The sequence below is a fragment of the Protopterus annectens genome, chromosome 2.part1, assembly GCF_019279795.1.
Source record: "Protopterus annectens isolate FY-2018-M chromosome 2.part1, PAN1.0, whole genome shotgun sequence".
NCBI classification, from domain to species: Eukaryota; Metazoa; Chordata; order Ceratodontiformes; family Protopteridae; genus Protopterus; species Protopterus annectens.
This window is the reverse complement of record NC_056729.1, coordinates 1600273843-1600297230: the sequence shown is the minus strand read 5'-3', so window position 1 is coordinate 1600297230 and position 23388 is coordinate 1600273843. Positions and strand designations below refer to the sequence as shown.

The following is a 23388-nucleotide window of genomic DNA, read 5'->3' as shown; positions in this document are numbered from 1 at the left end:
CAGTTTAACACGTTTGTATCACTGGTATTTGTTTTTTATTTTATTTGAATGCAGTGTTTATTGGTAAAGCAGTGCCGTAAGGTGGTCATTGAGGACAAATCTTATAAAGCATGTGTTCGCATTTCAACTTACTACATTACTACATACAAAACTGCTCACAATCACTATTTATGAATAAAAATTCTTAAGACATACATTGTTAGATTTGAATTCACTGCACACTGTTTGGGTTCCAGTGCCCCTTAACTCTCATATCTCATGTTTTTAGTGCTTATTTTTGCTTCAGTGCCTATGGCAGTCAGAGAGAACACAGTTAATTATTGAATGATTAAGTCACTGAATGGGGATTATCTGGCTTGGGAAAATGATGTGGATGCATGAAGCATTTGGTCTCATAATCATTTTATACAATTTGGGGACAGAATTCCCAAGAGATCATTATATATTTATACAGATATACTTCTGGGAGAAAGGCAGTCAGTCAGAGATATACTTCTGGGACAAAGACGGCCAGTCATCCAATAACTTCTATCCTATGACTAAAGGAGAAAATATATCCCATGGCCACCTTTTAACTGTCCCTAATCTACAATTTAAACTTGGCTGAAAATGAGGAATTTGGGAAACAAATGCATTCATACATACTTATACACAGCTGCTATCACATTCAGTCAGCATTTATTTATTTCAGTTAAGAAAAAAATGTGTGTATGTGTGTGTATATAGATAGATAGATAAATAGATGTGGATACCTACGTATCTATCTATAGAGAGACAGGCATCAAACTCATGACTTCCTATATTATGATACCATGGTGTGACAAGTCTGTTTTGATGTCAGTTATTAGCATATTATCATTTATATTATTATCCTATGTGCAGAATGATAATGCCTTTGCCTTTTTCCACTTAATAAGTTGAATACTTTGTAGCCTGTCTTTGTTTTACAGTAAAAGGCTCAGCATTCTGTGAATTCCCTACATTCTACTTCAAACCTGCCTTTAAATAATTCAGTATTAACAATCAGTACACTAGTAAGTAGAAAAGGAAGACTGCATTTTGATCTCACCCTGCTGCAAATGCAAATGGTTTAGGCCAATAGCACTACTGACCTGCTACAACTGTTTTGGGGGAGAAGGCTGTCCCATACAAATCTGCAAAGTAATGATTTGATGAGACCAGTCACGTGATACATACTGGAATGCAAATGAATTATAACATATTTTCCTGGTCTGCTGTCTAAGGAGCAAGGGTGAGAAATGGTTTAGAAGATGTAACGCAGGACGACTCAGGCAAGGTGGGAGAAAAGGCTGGAGAGAAGGTAATGTAATGACTTTTTGATTTTAAGACCTGTCTTTAAATTCCCGTTGCACTTTTGCATGTAATAGACAGGGCTATTGTAACTGTCTGCAAGCTGATAGAAGCTCCAGGGAATTCAGCACAAGCAGACAGCACATCTGCAAATGGGCTGTTCTGATTTAACCCAATGTGTACCAGACTACTTTCTACATTTGGGGAAAAATATAAAAACAATTTTGTACTGTTAGCAGATACAGCCTTAAAGGAAGACTTCGTTATTCATGTGATTTTCTTTTTTAAGATTGCTCAGTTTGTTTGTTTTAGAAGAGCACTATTTACTGTTATATATCTTTAAATTTTAGTCACAGTAATACATTAAACTTCAGCAGTTTACATTTCTTAAGATTTCTGTGCCTTAAAATAATATGTTTCTTTAGAAGTGCTCTGGAACTGTTTATTAACCCTTTGTCAGTGGGAATGCTAAGCAGGTGTGCCAATGTGTAAGGCATGCATTAGTGTATATCTAAAATGAAGTTTAACTTAACTGTTGTTTTTATTAGATTATTATACTGCCTATTGGGTATAATCTGATCTCATTGGGAGAAACTTCTGAAATAATGGAACCAGATAGCAGTAGTGGAGAATGTTAAAATTGGTTACTCAATATATGTTAAAGATATATATATATATATATATATATATATATATATATATATATATATATATATATAATTTCTCAAGGAATATGTTCTTTGTTTGAATCCATTCTTGTTTATGTGAACTATAAGAATGAGAGAAACAAAAATGGGAAATATTAGTAGCATAAATGACAGGCACAGATGCCGTATTGGGATTTTATATGGAGAGAAGCACATGTTGCCGTAGCACTTCATTAAGTAATTTAATGTGAAAAACAGTTTTATTCTGCCAGAGCCAGCTGATCTTATGATTTTTGCTAGTGTAGCAGTGCTAAAGAATTCAGCCTAAAGGAGAATCCTCGGATGAATTGTAGCACAGGTTTGTGAAACAATATGTTAAAGAGCTCTAATTTCAAAACAAGAAAGTTTAAATATGTATTAAATTATCTGCAAATCCAAACATTAAATACCTTTTTTTAGCATTCATAAACGTCAATGAATATTACTGGCCAGTTTGACTAAGGAAAGTAAGGTGGCACAACAGCAGATGTGGCCATTGTAGGTGTGGGATTCTTCTGCTTAACCTCCTTAAGCTGTTTTGATCTGACTTTAGCCAAACCAGTTTTATTTGCCTGTCCCAGGTCTTCATCATGTAACTTTTCTCTGCAAATGGCAAGAAAGCTGCTTATGAAGGTATGGAATTTGCTTACAGCTACAACATCCTTCTCACCTGGAGAAACATAATGGGAGGAATATAGAAGAAATCTTTCTGCAGGAACACATAGGCTGAAATGTTTGTCGGCTTGCAATAGTCATATAAGCTCTACTTGTTCTCTGTTCGCCTGTTGCAGTTCAGTTCGCCTGTTGGAGTTCAGTTGTATCTGTCCCATGTGTTCTTGAATAGCATCATTTTTTTTTAATTTTAATAATAACACACATTTGTTAAGCAGGCAGCTCAGTGGATAGGCATAGCCTGGGAGCAGTGTCTGGTTAACTGACTTGCTCAAGGTTACATAGCAGACAAATGAGAGCTGAGGGAACCAAACCATAAACCACAGGAATTATAGCTCACAGGCTTAATCCTTTGTGGCCTTTATCTGAGAAATGACTTGCTCTGTTATCAGTATATAGTGGTGCGTTTATGTAGGTGTTTTTACTTCTCGCATTCTTAGTTTATTTACTTGTTAACCATGTAACTGAACTAGGTATTACCTACTATTTTCAGCCATGCCCTAGGCCACAAGGGCAAGAGTAAACAAATATGTATGTAGACAGTTTTGTTCAACCAACAAACCAACCTATTTTTGTGAAGTGGGAGGAAACTGGAGTACCTGGGGAAACCCCACACAAACACTGGAATAGCATGTCAGGTTCCATCCAGTGACCAAAAGTTTGGACTGAATACTAGACAGTGGGATAGTGTGGCAGAAGTCTTGTTATTAAGCCATGGTGCTTTTCCTTGAAGGACTTGTGAAGCATACATGACACTACTTCAGCTGTTTATCCCTGGCACCCTGAGCTTTGATGCATTTCACAGGAAGCATTTTCTAGAACTTGTCCTAGTAGTAGTAATTACCAGTGATCTCCTTGCCTGTTTTAGCTAAGGATCTTTTTCCTTATGTGACACGGTGTGCCACCAGGCCTTCCATGTGTTTCACTTAATAGTGAGCTACCATTAGGGCATCAAGTATGACAAACATTTGTTTTTTGTTCTTTTTACGTTAGCATGTGTACTTTAGTCTTTTTAGTGCATTATTTTGTGCACGTGTGTGTGTGTGCATGTGTGTGTGTGAGAGCTGAAAACTGCAGAAACACAGATTTATGTTTCTTTAATTATCTTTGCCATCTCCTACTTTTAGCTTGTGATGCTATCCGTCTATCTGCTAGTGTTAGCACAGATTCTTTCTGCAGTGCATCCAACTTTATTTTCATTATTATTAGTCATAATTATTATTCAGCTACATTTATTACAAGGACTCTAAGCAATTCTGCATCCAGGAAGTCCTCTGGTATGGTATAAGACATCCAACTGTGCAGTCAGTTGTGTGCATGTTACTAGAGTCTGGGTACCAGAACACTAGACAAAGCAGGTTCAGGTAACTGAAGTTCAGACCTCAGCATTGCATGGCTACTCCTCTGTCCATGATGCCACAGGGGGAATCCTGTTTGTTTAGCATAACTAGTAGCATGCTTCTGAGCTTACGCAGCTAAACCTATATTTTGATATACTCTTGTTATTTATTCCTGCTTTATCTCTTGGTGCTTCAAAACTACAGCACTAAAAGTACTGGTCTGTGCTAATACAGACTGACCAGAAATGGGTGAAATTACTGGTCTACTCTGATACAGACTAACCAGATCCAGCTGAAAGTACTGGTCTACCCTGATACAGACTGACCAGATCCAGCTGAAATTACTTCTCTCCTGATACACACTGGCCAGATGTGGCTGAAGTTATTGGTCTACCCTGATGCAGACTGACTTAATACAGGTGAAATTACTTTTTACCTGATATAGATTGAACAAATAGAGAAAAAATTGGTGGTGTACCTGATACAGACTGACCCGGTATAGGTAAAATTGATGGCTTACCTTGATAAGAGACTGACCAGTTATAGGTGAAATTGCCGGTACACCCTGATACAGACTAACCAGAAATATGTGAAATCCTGATAAATTATTACTAATGATGCTTATGTAAATTATGAGCAGCTTGGCTTAACTGGACAGACAACTAGTCATGCAGGACTGCAGACCTGCCCTCCCAACAGTCATCACACTCATATCTGATGGAGTCTTATTTGACTGTCTTCACTGCCTTGGCTAGGATGAAGTTGTCATGGGTTTGAATTGTAGATGCCTCATATTTGTTTTTTCTTTGCTAATTCCAAATTAAACATCTGTGTTGCTCACTTCTTCCTATTCTTCAGTATACAAAAGTTACTTTTGCTTTAGTGCTTTTCACTGTCTCCCTCAGTAAGTGTTTATTTATTTTACTTTCACTTATGGTAAGCATTCTGCTTGCGGTCCTCACAGTGCTGTAAGCTCACTGTGTCATCCATTTGTTGGTTATATTGATTGTTCCCCACAGAACACGAGTGCCTTGAGAAATCCCACACACCCTCAGCTTGCCCATCTCACTTCATAGCACTGTAATGAGCGGCACAGTGGCTGGCACTGGTGGCTGGTGGCTGTTGTGGTTCAGTCCTGGCTGCTGTCTGGAGTGTACTTTTTCTCAACACAATTTTCATTGTGTACTTTGACATCCCCCCCCCACATAATTCTCAAACTTGAAAATAGGAATAGAGGCCTAAAAATCTGGACACCTAATTACCATAAAATTTGAATACCAAGTAGCAAATAACTCTTACTGGTTCCAGTAGGCATGTGGGATACTACTCAGAAGCGTGTTTAAAAACAGAGTGACAAAAATGATGGGGAAATATAAGCAAAATATCAAAAAGACAGTGTAAAATCAATAGATTTTAATGAATTGTATTGCAAAATTCTACCACAAGCTAATTTTTTTACTTCAGAAAAAGTGAGTTGTAGGATGTGTGTCCTCTTTTTATTAAATTGTTGTTCCTGCTAGTATGTTGATCATGTAGTGTGGTTTTCTGTGTACTAGACAGCTTCAAAAATCACATGTGATGAGGGGAGTCATTAATTTGTGAGAAGAGGTAAAGCAAGTCTGAAAATAGGTACGTGCCTCCAAAAATAGTGTCTCAAGTCTGAAAATAGGAACATTTCCTCCCTCGGTTAAAGAAAATGCCACTTTTTTTTTTGCGGCTACTGAGAATTAGACCTCTGAATCATGTTCTTCCATTTACTTCCAGAAGACAACTGGAAAAAAAATAATACTCCCGAGTCCCTTTCAACTTACCATATAAGAAGAGTCTTTTCATAGATTCATGCATTGTTACTAAGCTAATGACCACTAGGGCCCTTGCAAGTCTAGCTGTGCACCTATCGTATGGGAGGAGCATGTTAGTAGGCAGGTAGCCAAGGATTAGTAGGAGGGTGTTAGTTATGATAATACTTTTCGTATTGATGGCCTCTGTCCATGGACTTTTTTTTTTGATAAAAGTACATGACTTGTGTATAGTCTTGTTTATTACCAACTAGATAACTTGAACTTGGTCATATAACATATGCACCATATATTGCCCCAGCACAACACACTGTACTTGATTTAGTATTTTATTCTGAATTTCTGATTCCCTATAAGCACATCAAACTGTACACCTTAATGGAATGACTACTTGCTTTTTCTTACCTTGTCTGGTAACAGCTGATTACTACTTTATCACACATTTGTGAGCCCTTCCAACATTCCAGATTTATTTATGTATTTATTTGACTTTTCTTTTTGACTGGGTTAGTCCATCTGGGTCACAGACCCATTTTCAGTGGAGACCCGAGGAGAAAAGCTCCACAAAAAGAAAAACAAAATATAGTATAATAATAAACACATAAAATTTGGCAAGATATAACAACAGACAAGGTATAACAGTAGAATAAATACATTTGAGCTCAGCATTTGTTCAGAACTCATTGTAAGCACTAAATAAGCTACAAATTACTACAGCACTCAACTTTCCTCACTTGTCTAGAGGAAAACAGTTTTTAGTACTTAATAAATAAGCACCTATCCAGACATGTCTAAGGGTCAGCTCCCGGTGTTTTCTCCTGTCTACCTGATGAATCTGGGCATCTTGGGGCAATGCAGCAATTGCCTCATGTACACAGACAACCCTCTCCTCCTACCACCCAACACTACAACCTGTGAGAGATGCACTTATATAGCCAAACTGGAAGATAATCTCTCTTCACCCAAGATTGGACTAGACAATCAAGAAGAGAAGGTAAACACTTGCACCACACCACACTCATCACATAGTCCCTCAAAACCTACACCACCAAAACACACACATAGAAACACAAAACACACACCTACATTCGCGGAGGCTCTCAATAAAAATTTGTCCAAGCAACAGGGACCTCCAAAGAAGAAACACAAGCAACCTCCACCCCCCAACACAACCCAAATGACACATAGCCCACAAACTCAGTGTGCCACTCAACCACAGCTCATAAGGCATAACAACGTACCCAACACTCTAGTCATAGGTGACTCTATAGTCAGGTACACTGATGTTCCACTCACCAGGCTAAACAAGGAGAAAGTTACTGTCAGCTGCCTGTCGGGTGCCAGGATCCGCCACATAACGCACACACTTGGGTCACTCCACAACAAGTACAAATGTGACACTGTCATTTTCCATGTTGGTGTGAATGACTTGAGACGTACCTCCCTGGACTACATGAAAAGAGACATGGAGGAGCTCTCCAATCTTGTAGCCCAGGCAGGTATGACCCTAGCCCTGAGTAGCATCCTGCCATCACCCAGAATAATACCACAGTTCAAGGACAAAATGACTGACTTCAACAACTGGATAAGCTTCTGGTGTCATTCTAATGGGATCTAGTATCTGTCTGCCTGGGATGACATGATCGACAAACCACTATGCTTTGCCAGAGATGGCCTGCACCTGTCGCCCTTGGGATTCCGGATACTGGCTAAGGCTCTTGCCACCACTACAGTGCCTTTTTTAGGCAAGGTTCAAATGACAAATTCACCACTGTAACAGGTACAAGCAAGCAAAATCTGAGGGTAATGCTAATCAATGCTAGAAATCTAAATCTCAAAATGCATTCACTCGAGGCACTGCTTAAAATGGAGAACATCGACATCTGTGCAGTGACAGAGACCTGGTTCAAGGCTCCAGAGAGCACTCGTGCATTACCAGGCTATAATTCATACTACACCTTTTGGCCACCTAACCTGGACTTAAACACTAAAGGCAGAGGCGTGTCCATATTTATTAAGGATATCCACACCTCCAGGTTAGTTGCTCAACATAATGCGTCCAAGATTATCCAAGTGCAACTAACTGGGCAAGACGGCAATCCAAATTGTAGCTTGCTACAGATCCCCCACCATGCCCCAGGATTCCCAGTCCTCATTTTTTGATACACTGGAAAATATTAGGATACAAACTAACACCCTAATAATGGGCGATTTCAACTACCCCACCATTAACTGGGAAAACTACTAATGTACCAACTCTTGTGATCAACGTTTTTTGGAATTCATAAATTCCAACTTCTTCGATCAACTTATCCACCAAGGGCAGCAATATCCTAGACCTGGTCATTACCAACATGGGCAATGCAACCACTTTTACACACCAGAGGTCATTTCCTCTTTGGTCAGATCCGACCACAAGCTAATTATCCTAGACATCCACATCCTGTCCCCATCCCCCATTAGGGAAACCACCATAAAAAATTTCTCCAAAGCCAACTTCACGCTTCTTAAGACAGAAGTGGCCAACTTCACAACACCCATGCTGATGGACAATAGAGGTACGACTGCTGAATCCTACACAAATGCACATTATAAGCACTTACACGAGTGCATGGATTGTGCAATCCTTAACAGAACCAAGATGCTATCCTCCAAAAAAGGAAGCCAATCTGGTGGTCCCCTGCCATAAACAAACTCTACAACAGAAGAAAGAAACTGTTGCAAAAAAAGAGTAAAATCCCATGATTGGAGGAACTCCCTGGTCAGCCTCAGTAAGAAGCTGAGATCCCTCATAAAATCCTCCAAAGCTAGTTACGAAAACAAAATTGCCATTAATTCTAAAGACAACCACAAAGCATTCTATAGCTATGTCAAGAATCTCAATGGCAACACTCGGATCTGCTCTGAGTTACAGCACAATGGAGAGCCAACGGATATTGCCAACACCCTGGCAGATAGGTTCAGTGCTAACTTTACCCCCCTCTCATCCCCTAAAGGGCCCATATCTGTACCGGAAGAATGCAGAGTTCCTGTAATCACTGCTGCACAGGTAAAAAACACACTCTCCAAAGCCAAAAAAACACAGCATCCATGGGACCTGACAACATCCCAGGCTGCGTTCTACATGAACTACAGAATGAACTGGCACCCCACCTAAGTACCATGTTCAATCATAGCTTCACCTCAGGCTTTGTGCCCCCTGAATGGTGCACAACAGTGGTTATCCCACTCCACAAAGGGGGAGCCACCATGGACCCTGGGAACTACTGCCCCATTAGCTGGACGAACCTGGTCTGCAAGGCTATGGAACGTACCATAATGGAACTTATAAACAATGACATTGGTAATCAATCTCCAAACTCTGGACCCTACCCAGTTCAGGTTTGTAAAAGGCAGATCATGTCTCCTAATCCTGATAGACTTCTTTGAAGCAGTCACCAAAGCCGTAGATGAGGGTAAGGTGGTTCACACAACCTGTCTAGATCTCGCCAAGGCTTTTGACACTATCCCCCACTCTGGAATTATAGATAAACTCACTAAACTTGGTATAAATCCTTATGCCACAAGATGGGTTGCCAACCTCATCACAAAAGGTTTCTCATCCAGGAAAAAAGAGGTAATTGTTCCCCTCTACTCATCACTCATTAGACCCATTATACAGTACAATGTCTCATTTAGTATGTACCTCACAAGACATCTACGACAACTGGAAAGGCCACAGAAATACCTCACAAAGAGGATTACTGGCTTCAAACAGGTGCCTTACACAGACCGTCTCAAAAAACTCCAGCTTTACTCTGTCGCATATCGTTTACTCAGAGGCAGTCTCTGCCTAACATACAAAGCTATGTCAAACCCAGAGCTGTTGGACATGCTCCACTTAAAGAAATCCCAATCCCTCTGAGCTACACGCTCTAGGAACCTAAACCTTGTCACCACAATAAACAGAACATGCTGGAGGGATAGATTCCTGTCCCAGAGACTTCCTATACTCTGGAACAATCTACCTGTCTATATCAAGCAAAGCTCCTCATTAGCACTCTTCAAGAAAAATCTTGATGATTGGATGGGAGATAGGAAATTCACCCCGGGGATCACTTCTGTTGCTCTGCTCGACAGGGGCACAGGAAAATAATTTTCTTGGGTGGCGAAAGCCAGGGAACCTTTTGGCTAGGCTTATATAGGCCCTAAGGCCAATAGCTTAGTACCTACCTATGAACATAAAATTTTGACAATGTATAATAACAGACACACATGCAATATGCAATAATAAACAAATATAAAAATGCAGAAATATGCAGTATATGCAATACGCAAAAAAGAAACCAGTATAAAATGAAGAAATATACAGTAAAAAAAAGGAAAGAAATGCATAGAGTACAAAAGTTATGTGCACAGGGTTCAAAGAGTAATAGTTTACATATGCTGACTATGCAAAAAGCAATAAAATACAGAAATTATGCCTGATAAAGAGTTGTAAGGTTGAAATAGAATAGTGTATGAGAAAAAGAGTATTAGTAGTGAGGTTGGAAAATAAAGATAGAAAAGCAAATAGAGAGCAGAGCATAAGAAAAACGGCAAGAATTGAGATAAAGCAAGGAGTTAATTACAAAGGAGGAGAAATGACGGTGAAATTAAAGTACCCTGATGTTTTGTGAAGTGGGAGAGGTTGTAATAAGGAAAGGAGAATGAGGTAGTATGCGCTAGGTAGGGTAGTAGCAAGCGCAGGAAGGTGAATTCGCTATGTGTTTTTTTAGTTCATTTTTAAAGAGCAAGGTCGATTTGATAGAACGCATGTTATTGTGGAGTTTGTTCCAATTATGGTCTAGTGAGTATTTGTACAACAATTTGCCTATTGGTTTATTTGGTTTATAGGCATTGAGCAGGAATTATTCTGAGCTACGGAGAGGATGTGTAGGTTTGTAAAGGGATATGAGAGTGGACAGAGAGGGGCAGTCTGAGGGCTTGTTAATAATTGAATGGGTTATTTGTAGCTGAGATAGTTGGAGAAGTTGAGTGAATTCAAGCCAGTGTAGTTGTTTGAAACGAGGCAGTGGTGAGGTTTATAGGGGAGGTTACAGGACAAATTTTTTGTAGGTTTGTTCCTGTTTGGCTATTAGGTTGGCTTGGAAGTGGCTAAATATAGGAGATTAGTATAGTAGGTAAGGGAGTATGTAGGCTTTGGTAAGAGTGGTCCTGGATAGATATTTTTTGTTTCTATACAGTAGGCCAAATTTTTAGTTTGTTTTTTCAATGCAATGTTGGATGTGAAAGTCGAAATTTAGTTGGTTGTCTATTGTGATGCCTAGGAGTTTGGTACGAGAGTCAGCATGAATGATAATGTTGTCTAGGGAAGTGATACAGAAGGAGGCACTGAGGTTGGACATAGAATTAGCAAGAAAAATAAGTAATTTAGTTTTTTTTTTTTTTTTAGGATTAAGGATGAGTTGGTTGTTAATTCAGCCAGTGTTCTGTGGAGAGTCGGCATGAATGATAATAGTTTCAAAGTTTCATAGTATAGTACTAGGCTATCTGCCCTGGGGCATTTGTAAGCCTAGCCATAGTGATGTGGCTTTTGCCACCCCATGAAATGGTACAAAAAATGTACAGAATAAATTTAGAATACTGTGCCTCTGTCTAATAGTGACACAATGAAGGTCCCCTTATATAATAGAATTAGTTTACTGTGCCCCTGTCTAGCAGTGACACAGATGTGACCCCTGGGGTAAACTTACGATCTCCCATCCACTCATCAAGATTTCTCTTGAAGAGAGTCAGTGAGGGCCTCTGCCTAATACGAACTGGGATCTTGTTCCAAAGCATGGGAAGCCTCTGGGTTATGAATCTATCCCTCCAGCATGTCCTATTCATACTTGTGCCAAGGTTTAAGTCTTTAGTTCTCATGGTCCTGATGGATTTGGATTTTTTGAGGTGGAGCATGTCCATCAGATCCTGATTGGACATGGCCTTGTACGTCAGGCAGAGATCACCTCTGAGCAGGTGGTATGCTACTGAATAGAGCTGAAGTTTCTTTAGTCTGGCAGAATAAGACATATGTTGGAGACCCTTGATCCTCTTGGTGAGGTACTTTTGTGGTCTCTCCAGCTGTTGCAAATGCCGGGTGAGGTACATACCAAATTGGGCATTGTACTCAATCATGGGTCTGATGAGGGAGGAGTATAGGGGTACAATGACATCCTTGGATCTGGATGTGAATCCCTTCATGATGAGGTATGCAAGGTAGAATGTTTTTCTGACCACTTTGGCAACGTGGGTGTCAAATGAGAGGTCGCTGTCGATTTGGGTCCCTAGGTCTCTGATTACTTTTTCCGTACTCACTGGGTTGCTGTCTATGTGATAATTTGTGGGTACTTTGTTTTTCCCAAAGGGGTTGACTGTACATTTTTGGCATTTAGTTTAAGGCCGTGACTCCGGCACCAGTTGTCCGTTTCTGTGAGGCCTTTTTGTAGGATGTATGTGTCCGCTGGTGTATCGACTATGGCGCCTAGTTTGCAGTCATCTGCGAACTTTGTCAGCCACAGCACTCCCATGTTTGCTTTAACATCTGAGAAATAAATGGGGAACAAGAGGGGTCCCAGGACAGATCCCTGTGGGACACCACTTGTGACTGGCTTTGAGTCTGACATTGCTCCAGTGATTTTAACTTTATGGGTTCTGTCCTTTAGCCAGTTTGCAACCCATCTAGTGACATAAGGGTTTACGTTTAAGCTGTTGAGCTTATCTATGATGCCTGAGTGGGGTATTGTGTCGAAGGCCTTAGCCAAGTCCAGGTAGGCTTTATGGACTGCTTTGCCCTCATCAATGGCTCTAGTGACTGTTTCAAAAAAGTCAACCAGGTTCAAAAGGCAGGATCTGCCCTTTACAAAGCCGAACTGGGTGGGGTCAAGTGTCTGTAGGTCCCCTATGTCTCTGTTTATGAGTTCCATAATGATTCTTTCCATAGCTTTGCAGACCAGGCTGGTTAAGCTTATGGGGCGGTAGTTTCCAGGGTCTGTAGAGGCACCCCCTTTGTGGAGTGGGACCACTGTTGCTGTACGCCAGTGTTTAGGTACATATCCCAAAGTAAGGCTAAGGTTAAATAGCATTTTTATGTGTGGGTTTAGCTCCTCATGGAGTTCACGTAACACACAACCCGGGATACCGTCAGGTCCCATTGATGCTGTGTTTTTAGCTTTGTTTAGGGCGGTTCTCACTTGGACATCTGAGATGACAGGGAGATTACATTCGGCTGGGATAAGTATTTCTTCTTTTGGGGGTGAGGGAGGGGAGAAATTTGCACTGAACCTGTCAGCCAGAATGTTGGCAATATATGTGGGTTCAGTGTATTTTTTGTTGTTGTGAACCATCTCTGAGCATATCTGAGGGTTTCCGCCCAGGTTTCTAACATAGCTGAAGAAGGCTTTGTGGTTATCTTTAGTGTCCTTAGCGATTTTTCTCTCAAAGTTTGCCTTGGATGTTTTTATGAGAGAATGTAGTTTTCTGCTAATGTTGATCAGAGATGTCTTCCCTTCATGGGATTTTGCTCTGACGTGCAGTAGCGTCCTTCTTTTGTTATACAATTTGTTAATGGCTGAGGTCCACCAGACAGGACGCTTGCCTGTGGTGGAGAGGGACTTGGATTTATTTGGGATTGCATAATCCATGCATTCTTGATGATGCCCATAGAAAGCATTTGTGAAGGATTAGGCATTGTGGGAAGTGGTATCCACTAGCACAGTGGACTTAAAGGATACCATCTCAGTCTTAAGAAGAGTGAAGTCTGCTTTTGAGAAGTTTTTCACTGTGGTCTTTTGTGCTGGGGGTGGAGGTGGGATATGTATATCCAGGGTGATTAGTTTGTGGTCAGATCTCACTAGTGAGGGGTATACTTCCGGTGTGGAGCATTTTGTCCCCATGTTTGTGATGATCAGGTCTAGTATATTATCTCCCCTAGTGGGAGAGGTGACTAGTTGTTCCAGTGCATTTGAATTTATGAATTCCAGGAACCTTTGGGCTAGGGTATTAGGGCTAGAATAATGTACCCAATCTATGTTTGGGTAGTTGAAGTCTCCCAGTATGATGGTATTTTGTGATACATTCATATCCTCCAGTGTCTTCAGGAAGGCTGAGTGGGGTTCTTGAGATTGGGAGGGTGGTCTGTAACATGCTACCAGTTGTATAGCAGTTTTGCCTATGGTTAGTTGCACCTGTATGGTCTCTGATGCTTCATGTGTTGCTACTAACCTGGAGGTGTGGGTATCCTTGATGAATATGGACACTCCCCCCTTTGTGGTTCGCCCGGTTTTGGGGCCAAAAGCATGATACGAGGTATAGCCTGGTAGCTGGGGTGCTCTCAGGAGCCTTGAACCAGGTTTCAGTTACTGCACAGACGTCGATGTTCTCCATGCTGAGGAGTGCATCAAGTGCCTGCATCTTGAGATTTAGACTTCTGGCGTTGAGCAGCATAACCCTTAGTTTTTTTCCATGTTTGTTTTCTAAGGAGGTGGGTTTGTCTTTTGAGCCTTGCCTAAAAAAGGCACTATGGGGGTGGCAAGAGCCTTAGCCAATATCCGGAAGCCCAGTGATGACAGGTGTAAGCCATCCCTTACGAAGCAGCGTGGCTTGTTCAACATATCATCCCAGGCAGACAGACATTGGATCCCCTTAGAATGACACCAGTACTTGAGCCAATTATTAAAGCTGATCATCTTGTCTTTGTATTGTGGTATCATTCTTGGTGAGGGCAAGATGCTGCTCAGGGTCAGGGTCATACCAGCCTGGGCTACATAATTGGACAGCTGCTCTATGTCTCTTTTCATGTAGTCCAGGGAGGTACGTCTCAGGTCATTCACACCAGCATGGACAGGGTCAGGGTCATACCAGCCTGGGCTACATAATTGGAGAGCTGCTCTATGTCTCATTTCATGTAGTCCAGGGAGGTACGTCTCAGGTCATTCACACCAGCATGGACAATGATGGAGTCATATTTGTACTTGCTTTGGAGTGACTTGAGTGCGTGTGTTATGTGGCGGATCCTAGCTCCTGATAGACAGCTTACAGTCACCCTCTCCTTGTTCAGTCTGGTCAGCGGGACATCAGTGTGTCTGACTATAGAGTCACCTATTACTAGTGTATCAGGCATGGTGTTTGGCCTTAAGGGCTGTGATTGGTTGACACACTGATTTATTGAAGTATGTGTTGCATGTGTTTTGTTTTGAGGTGGTGGATTTTTGGATGTCTGCTTTGGGAGCCTCTGTTGTTTTGGTAAGTTTTTTATTAGAGCCTCCGAGTATGTCTTTGTGTTTTTATGTGTTTGGTTTGCAGTTGTGGTAGGTCTATGTGGGACTGGGATTGTTGTGTGTGTGGTTACCATCTCCTCCTGTCTGGTCATGCCAGCCCTGAGTTGAGAGAGTTCAGCCTCCAGTTTGACTATATAGTTGCATCTCTCACATGTATTTGTGTTTGTTGGGAGGAGGAGAGGGTTGTCTGTGTACATGAGACAATTGTAGCATTGTCTCAAGATGCCCAGATTGACCAGCTGAACTGGAGAGGATGCCAGTAATCTACCACTCGACATGCTAGAACAGTATAGGGGAGTGCTGTACCTTTAAGGGAAGTGGATATTCACAGGGGTGGTAAGCAGATGTAGTGCTTTACTTAGTACGAGAGTGCTTACTTAGTAGAGAAGTATTGAGAACAAGTGCTAGGCTTATAATATAGTGAGTAGTCTGATTATACTAAGAGTAGAGCTTCCTTAAGGGAAAATTTGAAGAGCAGACCTGGCGGAGCCAGAAGAAGTTTAACCTTGTTTAACTGGCGCTGCGCTATGCGCACAACCATGCAAAGCTGTGCAAACACGGATTTTAAACAGTGAACTACAAAAGAGCTAGAAATGGTCCAAAACAACCAAGTACTACAGCTTCTTGTGCTGAGGTCACTTCCTACAGGGACAGGAAGGCTGCTCAAGGCTCCCCACTCCCACTGGTGAGCAAAGAAACTTCCTTCTATCCAAGTAAGGTAATGGACAACACAGGAACTACACCAAAGCCCAGAATACAGCAATGCCTGTAAACTGGTCTAAACTAGTCGAGGAAGGCGGGAAAACAAGGATTATTTTTTTGCTTTTTTGTTTTTTTGATACAAACACACATAAAATGCAGAAACAGTGATAACTCACTTACACAGGCTAGCACACTTTAGTGGGCACCGTCAACAGTTAAATTAAACAAACAAACTTTCGATCAAATTCGACTAAAATGTAACTTTAAGTGCAGAATTTAAAATAATGCAGCAAACAGTTAAAAAACTGTTCAAGCTAGTTCAGGGAAAGCTACAGAAGCTATTCCAAGTGAAAAAAAAGCAACGATACTTAAATCCAGAAAGTAGTCGCTTTTCTGAGTTCCCTGTAGCTAGAACCACTCTGTAGGACCACGAGGAGCTTGTCTGAGCAGTATAGCCAGAAAAAATGCCCAGAGGCGGATTTTAAACAGTGAACTACAAAAGAGCTAGAAATGGTCCAAAACAACCAATTACAATGTTGTCTAGGGAAGTGGTACAGAAGGAGGCACTGAGGTTGGACATAGAATTAGGAGGAAAAAGAAGTAATTTTGTTTTTTTTAGGCTTAAGGATGTGTTGTTTGTTAATTCAGCCAGTGTTCTAGGGTGTGGAGATCAGCCAGGTTATCAGAGCAGGTAGCAATAGTAGAATCGTCTGCATATTGGATCAGTGAGGATGTGCAGCAGGCTGTGCATAGATTGTTTGCAGAGATGTTAAAGAGTAGAGGTCTTAAGATGGATCATTGAGGGACTCTATAGATAGGAAAGGAGAGCAAGAAGTTTACCATCTAACAGATTGTAGTCTGTCATTAAGAAAGCTAGAGAACCAGAGAATAGTGGAGGGGGGAGGTTGAGATCAGATAGTTTAGATAGGAGCTTGGAGTGTGAGACTGTGTCAAATGTCTTCAAAAGTTCCAGGAAAAGACATGACACCAGTTTATTGTTGTCTCTAGCCTCAGCGACAGAAGGATAGAAGGGCTGTGGTGGTGCTGTGATGGGGTCTGAAGCCATGCTGAGAGGGAGTTAAGAGATTTTCTTGAAGTAGGTATTTGAGAAGTTGTGTATGAATGCATTTTTGTAGGACTTTTGAGAAGGGGAGAGGATGGCTATGGGTCAATAGTTGGAGGGTTCTGTGGAGTTACCTCCTTTATGAAGGGGAATAATATAGAAAGATTGCCAGATGGCTGGGTCAGTGGATTCTTTTTAGAGTGGTTGATTATCAAGATGGGATACACGATTAGTATTGTCTGCGATTCTGAGAAATTGTTGGGGTAGTTTGTCAAAGGAGGGGGAACATGATTTAAGTTTCAGTAAGAGGGATTTTATATGGGCTGTGGAGACGAGTTCTAGGGTGAAGGGGCTGGGAGTGGTAGGAGATAATGTTTTGTTTAGGTCAGGGGGGTTAGTTTACGGATAGATTCTATGAAGCAAGTGTTTAGTAAGGTGGCAGTTTCATGAAGTGTCTTGTTGGGGAAGGAGTTGAGAGTGGTAGGATTCCCTGGGTAAAGAATCTTCTTCATGGTGTGCCAGAATTTTTCGGGTTAGAGTGGTGTGTAGTTTGCACTTCTTAATAGAATTTTTTTGTCCCGAATAATGTGTTTTTTGTGAAATTTCTAAGTTCGTTGAATTTTAGGAGGAGAGAGGAGGATTTAGACTTTAGCCATTGCTTCCACGTGCTGTTTCTAAGTTTCATTAAGGAGAGGTTGTTTTTGGAAAGCCAGGGGGTGAGATTTGCTTTGATTCTAATTTTTCTGATGAGTATGTATGGGTATTGAGTCTGTTAAGGAATGTATTGTTGAACTCAAGAACAGCATCGTTTAGACAAAGGTCATAGAGATATGACCAATTAACTAGAGAGAGTTGATAGTTAAAAGTTTCCTCATTAAAGTTAGCTAGATTTCCACATTCTCTATAGTGGTGGGTCTTGGTGGAATGTAAGGGCAGCCTTTGAATGAAGGTAGGGAGGTGGTCACTTAAGGAGTCAGGTAAAGTGGTAGATTTTTGATAGTGATTAGGGTGGGATACTAGTATCCAATCTGGAGTTGAGGATGAGTTTTTGTTAATGTGGGTGGGATAGTGATAAGTTTACTGAAACCATCGTGATTAATGCTAAGAGTAGGAGAATTTAGTGACAAGTTTATTCCAATCAATGCTGACATCACCTCGTATGGTAGTCTTGTATGGTATGTGTAGGGAGATCCAGGCAAGAATGGATTCTAGAATAGGTATATTGCTGCCAGGAGGAATATATATAGCAGCAATAGCAAATTTTTTGTGAGGGTTGAGGTGACAGTTGAAAATGATAAGCTTGGGTGGTTTAAAGTCGGGGGGGGGGTTAAGTAGCTCTGAGAAGAGGATAGCAACACCTCCTCCTTTTTTGGATAGTCTGTCTTAAAGGAAGATGTTGTAGTTGTGGGGTAAGATTTTGGAGTTGGAGATATGAGGTTTGAAGTCAGAAAAGACACTGGCATACTTTTGTTCCGGTGCAACCTGAGCTATGCTCCTATTGTGTATCCGTACCAATGCATACCTTATGGTGCAATGCCCTTCTTTAGGCTACAACAGTTTCACTATCATTAGCTAGACGTACACAGCCAAACTATGCTGCAGATAATATGAAGTCAGAAAAGGACTCAGTATTCTAGGCATCTCGTCTGATTTACATTCATTATCAAATAAGAATAATACTGCAGATATACATCATCTATCAGACATCTCAGACATCTAACCAATGACAGGTTTATTAGCTGTTTTCGAGGTATGCATTGCACAGAACTCAAGGGACTGATAATCATTTCTGGGAGCAAACATACAACCTTCTATCAGAGTCTGTGCTCCATATGTCCTGTCCATGTTTGAGGCAGGGTTTAATATGTCACAGATCATGAAAGCGTTCAAGTAGCTGGTCATCATCTATGCAGGTCACATGACTGGATAAGGAGTATTGCTGCATAGTTATAGTGATATTCTGTCCAAGGATTCTTAATCAACAAACAAGCATGCATACAAACCTGGCGAGGCAATCATTTTTGCTTCAGTGCAAGTGCAAAAAAGAAAAAACACTGACTATGTTCTACATATTAGTAACCACAGGAAATGCTGTAAATAATACAAATCCCAAGACTCCACAGCAGTGCAGAAAAGAAAGCCAGTAAAGGTCCATACACCTGTAGGCAATGACAAATCCAAGCCAAACCAATATGGTATAAAGTTTAATGCAAAATATCTACACCAAATAAGCACTTTTGTTTCACCCATGGAAACTTCATCAGAATGATATATTGTGACAAACAAACTGTTAAAATAATAAAAAACTGAATATGAGTGGCTGTAAGTTAATTACACAACATTTGAAAATTTAAAGAGACATCACATCTGTGAAGTCTTATGTTCTACGCATTACTAGTGAGATTCAACTCCAGAACTCTTCACTAAGAGTTGAAATGGATCTTAATTGTTTTTCTTCTTAGTGATTTTAATGATAGTAGTATAATGATATGCTACAAATAAAACCTACCTAGGACTCATTACACCAGGTTATCTAGTACTAGCTAGAATGAATATAATATCAAAACAAAAAAGATAGTTTTCCGAGAAAGAATAAATTATACTCTCCAAATCCTGCAAAGTTGTTTGGATTATTAAATCTGGACTATTTTTCAAAGTATGCAACATCGATTATAAGGTTTATAAGTGAATGCTAGTTTAACTGTCGTGAAGGGCCATTTTAAACATAGCTAGTAACCTTAGGACAGAATTGAACAGTGTATTTTGGGTCTATAAAGTGAAAACCAAAAACATTGTGTCACACTCACCCATGCAAGTACTTCTTCTATTTCTATAGTATAACTAACTCACTGCTTTGTTGAGACTAGTAGAAGGCCAAAAATAAAAGGAGAGTAACATTCTGACATTGCAGGGCCTCAGTTAACTCAATGACCATCATCCGTAAAATCTGTTTGCTTACAATACATGTAAAATAATTAGAAAAATCATAAGCTCTTTAACTGTTTAAAACCACAGTATCAGTGGTGTAAAATGCAGTAAATCAATGCAATGTATATACATCATCCCATAACACAAATTTGTCATGCACAGCGCACGATATATACCATCTGTACTGACGTCACACACAGCACACAATATATACCATCTGTACTGATGTCATGCACAGCACAGGATATATACCATCTGTACTGACATCACTCACAGCACAGGATATATACCATCTGTACTGACATCACGCACAGCCCAGGATATATATGATCTGTACTGAAGTCACGCACAGCACAGGATATATACCATCTGTACTGAATTCACGCACAGCACAGGATATATACCATCTGTACTGACATCACGCATAGCACAGGATATATACGATCTGTACTGAAGTCACGCACAGCACAGGATATATACCATCTGTACTGACGTCATGCACAGCACACGATGTATACCATCTGTATTGACGTCATGCACAGCACAGGCTATATACCATCTGTACTGAAGTGATGCACAGCACACAATATATACCATCTTTACTGAAGTGACACACAGCACAGGATATATACCATCTGTACTGACATCGTGCACAGCACAGGATATATACCATCTGTACTGACGCCACGCACAGCACAGGATATGTACTGAAGTCATGCACAGCACAGGATATATACCATCTGTACTGAAGTGATGTGCAGCACGCAATATATTAACCATCTGTACTGAAGTCACGCACAGCACAGGATATATACCATCTGTACTGAAGTCACGCACAGCACAGGATATATACCATCTGTACTGAAGTCACGCACAGCACAGGATATATACCATCTGTACTGAAGTCATGCACAGCACAGGATATATACCATCTGTACTGAAATCATGCACAGCACAAGATACATGACATCTGTACTGAAGTCACGCATAGCACATGATATATACCATCTGTACTGAGGTCACGCACAGCACAAAACACATGACATCTGTACTGACGTCTTGCACAGCACAGGATATATACCATCTGTAGTGAAGTGATGCGCAGTACATAGTATATACTATCTGTACTGAAGTCATGCACATCACCGGATGTATACAATCTTTACTGAAGTCATGCACAGCACAGGATATATACCATCTGTACTGAAATCACGCACAGCACAGGATATATACCATCTGTACTGAAGTCACGCACAGCACAGAATATGTATACCATCTGTACTGAAGTCATGCACAGCACAGGATATATACGATCTGTACTGACATCACGCATAGCACAAGATATATACCATCTGTACTGAAGTCATGCACAGCACAGGATATATACCATCTGTACTGACATCACGCATAGCACAAGATATATACCATCTGTACTGAAGTCATGCACAGCACAGGATATATATACATTCTGTAGTGAAGTCAAGCACAGCACAAGATACATGACATCTGTACTGGCGTCATGCACAGCATAGTATATATATATATATATATATATATATATATATATATATATATACCATCTGTACAGAAACATTTCAACCCAAAGCACTAGAGAAAGGAAAAGAGAAAGGAAGAAGAAGGAAGAAGAAAGAATAAGAAACAATAATAGTAGCAGTAGTGTTTTGATTATTTAAAACAATGTCAGACCCATCACTTTTTATTAGTACTAGGAATAATTTCTGCCCAGTCCTGGTAATGTTTAACAAAGTTGAAGCCAGAGTGGATTACTCACTCTATTCTTTTGTAAACCTGAACAACCAAAGGGTTAGGAACTAATTAAAGCTGCAATAACATGCCTGGACCAATTAAGCAATTACAAGCAGCCTTACAGAGCACTTACATAAATGTAGTCATCAGTGTATAGGGCAAATGTACATACATTACTCACTGTGTTTAATGTACTGTACTGTTTTATAGTTGCATTCCCAAACATAGACTACTTTGCTCATCTGTAGACCTAACAAGCAAATGTACTCTATTACAAATGAGTAAACCCCCATTAACGCTCAAATGAAGAGAGGCAGGCATTCACAAAGTACAAAATCAACCACAATATGCAATGGTTCCACACTTAAAGATAGGATAAAAATGGGGGTAAAGCAGCAGTCCTGCAGAGGGAAACTGCAGCACTTGCAAAGCCTCATCCTTAAGTAGTACTATGGCCTCTTGAAAAGGACAACCACCTCTTCAGTTTCACCCTTGGATGTGTGGTGATTTTTTTCAGAGACACTCACATGGGTATTACAGAACTCTTTAATAGGAAGCTGGCTAATATAGGTGCCAATATTGTGGTCAAGGCATTAACCCACCTGCCCGCCCTGTTGAATTTATATCCATTTTCTGTTATATATTGTATCAGCATAAAGGGAATGCAAATGAATCCAGAAAGGTAAAACAGAAGGACCTGCTGCTTCTACTGCATTAACCCCCTCCAACTACATATCCAGTATTCTTAAATGAATCCATCAGACTAGCTTTGTAGAAGGAAGTTACAAAGTTAGGTGTCAAAATACCAAGAATGACTACAGAAATGCCACACTGATTAATCCCCTTTCATCCAGCTGACCATCTTTCTGAACATGGAAAGGTCTACTCCCATATTTTTACTATGGCATTCTTCCTAAACATGACGCTATATAGACCTAATAATAATAATGGATCATATATTGTGAAAATGGATGTAGGGAACATGAATGGAGCTCTGCTTCGGGGCACTTATTTCACACAGCACCTACTATATGTTTGTACATAAAATGAAGGCCTTAAAAATCAACAGTTAGTTGATGCTTTTTTTCACTGAAAAATTACAGAGGAGATAGCAAATTTAAACTGATGTCAGAGGAAACATGAGAATTCGTAACAATTTAATTTCTCTTATCTACTTATTTTATCATAATGTGGTTTATTTTTTCCAATAAATTTTACTAGTAAGTTCCTATATGATAATGCACCAGCAAGCACGTTCACAATGATTAACAGTTTTACAACCAGTGTGTGAGAAGCCAGGTTTATTCATGCTTACTGACCCCTCTGTCTCTCATCTACAGATTATGACACACTATTTCAATTCCAAGTTAGTTATAGTGCTTATTTCCTAAGTACTTTACAACAACAACAAAAAAAAAAATCACTGAAACACTGTAAAGCATTTTTTGCAACTTAATAATATGAATAACTATATATGCAATGATTTGCTAAAATCAGGTCTAAATGAGTGTAGTAAACTGTAGTTAAATCAGAACAAATTGCAATAAGTTAAAACACCAATACTACGGAAGATACAGACAACATTGTAACATACCTAAAATAATATAACTTAATAACTGAGGCTATCAACCACCACCACTAAATAGTCTCAAACCAAAAGTAGGACTTACAAATAAAATATTTGAATTCAGTCCAAAAACAGAACAGTACAGTGTTCCAACATCTTCACACAGCATAACTAATATTAATACATTTTCCATAGTAGTGATTCAAGGGACAAGCAAATTTGTTAGGCAAACTTTAAATACACAAACAGCAGAA

The 23388-nt window shown here is 40.1% G+C and overlaps 1 protein-coding gene across 1 annotated transcript in view; it reads left to right on the top strand.

Moving 5' to 3' along the window:
* Positions 1 to 1201: 1201 nt before the first annotated feature.
* Positions 1202 to 23388, top strand: part of PHC2 (polyhomeotic homolog 2) — a 2832203-nt gene continuing 2810016 nt past the window's right edge. The window contains exon 1 of the mRNA XM_044063043.1: positions 1202 to 1321. The gene's annotated coding sequence lies outside the window, so the exon portion shown is untranslated. The remainder of the gene's footprint in view (positions 1322 to 23388) is intronic.